Below are 5,525 nucleotides of genomic sequence, written 5' to 3' on the forward strand. Positions count from 1 at the left end.
TGAACTAACCTGAACTAACCTGAACTAACCTGGAAACTACCTGAACTAACCTGAACTAACCTGAACTAACTGAACTAACCTGAACTAACCTAACCTGAACTAACCTGAACTACCTGAACTAACCTGAACTAAACCTGAACTAACCTGAACTAACCTGAACTAACCTGAACTAACTGAACTAACCTGAACTAACCTGAACTAACCTGAACTAACCTGAACTAACCTGAACTAACCTGAACTAACCTGAACTAACCTGAACTAACCTGAACTAACCTGAACTAACCTGAACTAACCTGAACTAACCTGAACTAACCTGAACTAACCTGAACTAACCTGAACTAACCTGAACTAACCTGAACTAACCTGAACTAACCTGAACTAACCTGAACTAACCTGAACTAACCTGAACTAACCTGAACTAACCTGAACTAACCTGAACTAACCTGAACTAACCTGAACTAACCTGAACTAACCTGAACTAACCTGAACTAACCTGAACTAACCTGAACTAACCTGAACTAACCTGAACTAACCTGAACTAACCTGAACTAACCTGAACTAACCTGAACTAACCTGAACTAACCTGAACTAACCTGAACTAACCTGAACTAACCTGAACTAACCTGAACTAACCTGAACTAACCTGAACTAACCTGAACTAACCTGAACTAACCTGAACTAACCTGAACTAACCTGAACTAACCTGAACTAACCTGAACTAACCTGAACTAACCTGAACTAACCTGAACTAACCTGAACTAACCTGAACTAACCTGAACTAACCTGAACTAACCTGAACTAACCTGAACTAACCTGAACTAACCTGAACTAACCTGAACTAACCTGAACTAACCTGAACTAACCTGAACTAACCTGAACTAACCTGAACTAACCTGAACTAACCTGAACTAACCTGAACTAACCTGAACTAACCTGAACTAACCTGAACTAACCTGAACTAACCTGAACTAACCTGAACTAACCTGAACTAACCTGAACTAACCTGAACTAACCTGAACTAACCTGAACTAACCTGAACTAACCTGAACTAACCTGAACTAACCTGAACTAACCTGAACTAACCTGAACTAACCTGAACTAACCTGAACTAACCTGAACTAACCTGAACTAACCTGAACTAACCTGAACTAACCTGAACTAACCTGAACTAACCTGAACTAACCTGAACTAACCTGAACTAACCTGAACTAACCTGAACTAACCTGAACTAACCTGAACTAACCTGAACTAACCTGAACTAACCTGAACTAACCTGAACTAACCTGAACTAACCTGAACTAACCTGAACTAACCTGAACTAACCTGAACTAACCTGAACTAACCTGAACTAACCTGAACTAACCTGAACTAACCTGAACTAACCTGAACTAACCTGAACTAACCTGAACTAACCTGAACTAACCTGAACTAACCTGAACTAACCTGAACTAACCTGAACTAACCTGAACTAACCTGAACTAACCTGAACTAACCTGAACTAACCTGAACTAACCTGAACTAACCTGAACTAACCTGAACTAACCTGAACTAACCTGAACTAACCTGAACTAACCTGAACTAACCTGAACTAACCTGAACTAACCTGAACTAACCTGAACTAACCTGAACTAACCTGAACTAACCTGAACTAACCTGAACTAACCTGAACTAACCTGAACTAACCTGAACTAACCTGAACTAACCTGAACTAGTATATTTTGTAAATTATTCTATCAGTTAGAGTTTTCAAAATATTTCTCATTTTTTGGGCGTGGATTTCCCTCTATTTTCAGTTTTTCTGAACTAACCCGGGTTGTTTATTGTTTGTTTTTCTGAACTAACCTGACTTGTTTTCTTTTTGTTTTTTCTTACCAACCCGGGTTCTTAATACTAAGTAAAACAACTGGAGGTATTTTTTCTTTGTTTCTTATTGCAAAAATACAATTCCACAAACATACAACAAAATAGCAATAATTAAACAAATAACAATTAAAAAAAACTTATAATAAAAAGAATAAATAAAAGAAAAGAAATATAACAAAAAGAACAATAAAGATAAAATTAAAATAAATAAAAGAATAATAAAGAAAAAATGATAAAGATAACGAAAGAATAAAAAGAATTAAAGAAAGAATGTTAAAAATATAAATAAAGAAGAAATTAAAATGAAAAGTAATATGAATTAAAAAAAACAATTAAACAAACAAAAATGATGAAAGAAAAAGAATAAAAAGTACAGAAAATAAAATAATAAAAATTAAGAAATGAAATAATCAATTAAAAACATAAAAGAAAAAAAATGATTTAAAAATTTGAATAATAAAATAATTAAGGAACGAAAGTTAGAAATCTAAATAGAGAAAAAAAATTAAATGAATAAAAAACACTGATAATAAAAATTAAGAAAATAATAAGAGAAAGAATAAAAAATAGACAGTAAGAATTAACAAAAGAAAGAATAAAAATTAAGAAAAGAAAATGAACAATGAAAAAAACGAATGAGAATAACAAATAAATGAAGACAGGAACATGAATAATAAGAAAACGAAAGAAAAAAAATGAACAATTAAAAAGGTAAAGAAAAAGATTATAAAAACGAAAGAACAAAATAACAATTAAAAAATGAAAAACGAATGAGAATAACAAATAAAACAATTAAGAATGGAACATGGATAATAAGAAAACGAAATAAAAAAAAAGAATGAATTAAAATAAGAAAATGAGAAAAGCAAAATAAAAAAAAGAATAAAAAATTATGAAAGGAAAATGATAATAAAAAACAAAAAAAAATGAGCAATTAAAAAGGTAAAGAAAAAAAAGATAATAAAAGCGAAAGAACAAAATAAAAATTAAGAAAGGAACATGAATAATAAGAAAACGAAAGAAATAAAAATGAACAATTAAAAAATGAAAAAAGAATAAAATAAAAATTAAGAAAAGAAAATGAACAATGAAAAAAGTAAAGAAGAATAGATAATAAAAACGAAGGCGAAAAATATAAAAATTAAACATTATAAAAAAGAAAGAAAACAAAATTAAAGAAAAATAAATGAATATTAAAAACCAAAGAGAAAAAAATAAAAATATTTAAAATAAAAAGACATGATAAATAAAGAAAAAGAATAAAATATAAAAATTAGAAAGAGGAAAAATTAAGAAAACAATAAGTAGCAACAAATAAAAAATGATCAAGAGAAAACAATAAATTAAAAAACAAAAATGATAATAAAACTGAAAGAGAAAAAATTAAAAATAAAGAAATAAGAATTACAAAATAAAAATAAAGACAATAAGAATTTTAAAAAAATGATAAAAGAAAGATTTAAAAATAAAGAAAAGAAAATGAATAATAATAAAAAAATTAATAAATAAATATGTAATACAAATTATACAAATCAAATAAAAAAAATATATATGTGTGTCGGAGATATGTTAGTTCTTAAGTTTTTAATGTAAAATTTGAGTTAGCAATGAGGCTGAAGAACAGGTTGACAGGTTGACGGGTTTATCGTGGAGATGAAGCAGTGTCGAACGAGGTCACTAGTCACTATTACCGACGCGATTAAGGGGGGCCGTGTGTGAAGTTTCGGTCCGTGGGAAAACCAGGACCAGGACGAACAAGTACCGTTCCCTTGAGTCGAGAGGACCACGGGGAATTAGAATGGAAACTGTGGAGAAGGCAGTAATTAAAAAGGGAAATGAATTCGTTAGTCATGCCTTACCGTCAATTTATTTAATGAAACGATCAAAATTATCGATGATGAAGAATATTCCTAATTCGTATCGATTGATGGTATGATAAAAAAATAAAAACGAGGCTCACGAATTCACTACTGCTCGACGGCTACCTTCCTTTTTTTTAATTATTGTCTTCTTCGCGATTCCCATTCCATTTCCAATGGTACCTGTTCGTCCTGGTTTTCACGAATGGCCCTTATTGCTAACTCGCGTTGTACATTTCCACACTTCAGAACTGATAAATCTCCGACATATATATATATGATACAAATTATACAAATCAAAGTTAAAAAAACAAAAAAATTTCAAGAGTACAGCGTGATTCTAGTTAAGGGGTACAAAAACAGATATCTTGAAATCGGAAGGAGGTCCTTACGACAAAAAAATAGACAGGATGTCCCACAAGTGTTTCATTATATTTCGGTGGGTAATAGTGCATTGGAAAATAATATGACTCCCTATATAAACCATATTCCAATAACACTTCGTTAAGAAGATACAAGATGATATGTTCAAAACCGTTTGAGATATGTAAGTGAAATTTGGCACGTTTTGAGAGTTAATGTAGACGCATTTATTTATGTAAAAGGGCTATTTTTCGTTTCGCCAGTGACGTGCGTACGGACACCTCTCGGCACATTTTTAAAGAAAAACATGGTGCGCCACTGCTTTTTATCAAAATAAAAATTATTTTTAGAAGTTTAATTTCGTTTAGAAGAAAAATGCTCGCTCGACTCTTTTTCGTCCGACGTATCGTTTGCCAGTAAAAAATTGAATACCGTCTATATGCACGATATTCTCTAAATGGTTTTAATAGTTAGTTAATAATAAGTTTGTTTTAAATATTATTAATTTGCTATAACATTATAGAAATTGTTCAAATTGGCGGCCAATTTGTTCAATACATAATTGAGCTCGCCTGTTCATTGATACTCTGATACGTTGAAATATTCCAGGTGTGTTTTAAATTTAACACCCTGTATCTTCTTAATGAAGCATTATTGGAATATGGTTTATATGGGGAGTCGTATTATTTTTCAATGTACTATTACCCACTGAAATATAACGAAACACTTGTGGGACACCCTGTATATCCAGGGTGAGTCGGGAGGATCGTGCCAAACTTCGGGAGCGTGTCGTACGTGAAAAATAAATGTAAAAAAAAATTCTAATGTTATCCGATTTTCGTTTGTTCGTGAGTTATGGCGTAAATCGAATTTTTTAACTAGGATTCTATTTACCATAAACGTACTTTTGGTATTGGTAATGTTGATGTATTAGTTGGCTTTCGAGGTCTCCAGACCTCACGCCGCTACCCAACATTTACTACGATATCCAAACGTTAATTTATAATTTGATTTACGCCGTAACTTGTAAACAAACGAAAATCGGATAACGTTTGAATTTTCTTTTACATTTATTTTTCACGTCTCACGCGCTCCCGAAGTTTGGCACGATCCTCCTGACTCACCCTGTGTGCGATACAAATTATACAAATCGAATAAAAAAAAAAATTCGATGGTATGCGGTGATTCTAGACAAGTGGGGCAAACGGATGTCTTGAAAATCGGAGAGATGTGCGTGCGGAAAAAAATTATTATTTTTTTTAATTTTTAAAAATTTGGAAGTCTTCATTTTCGTTGCCTCAACTTTTTCTAACGTCGTATGAAGAGTACACCGTGATTGTAGACAAGTGGAACGAACCGATTTGTTGAAATCGGAAAGATACGAATGCAAAAAAAAAATAATGACAATTTTAAAAAATGCAAGTCTTCGTTTACGTTGCC

Source organism: Euwallacea fornicatus, chromosome 27 (genome assembly GCF_040115645.1).
Source record: "Euwallacea fornicatus isolate EFF26 chromosome 27, ASM4011564v1, whole genome shotgun sequence".
NCBI classification, from domain to species: Eukaryota; Metazoa; Arthropoda; class Insecta; order Coleoptera; family Curculionidae; genus Euwallacea; species Euwallacea fornicatus.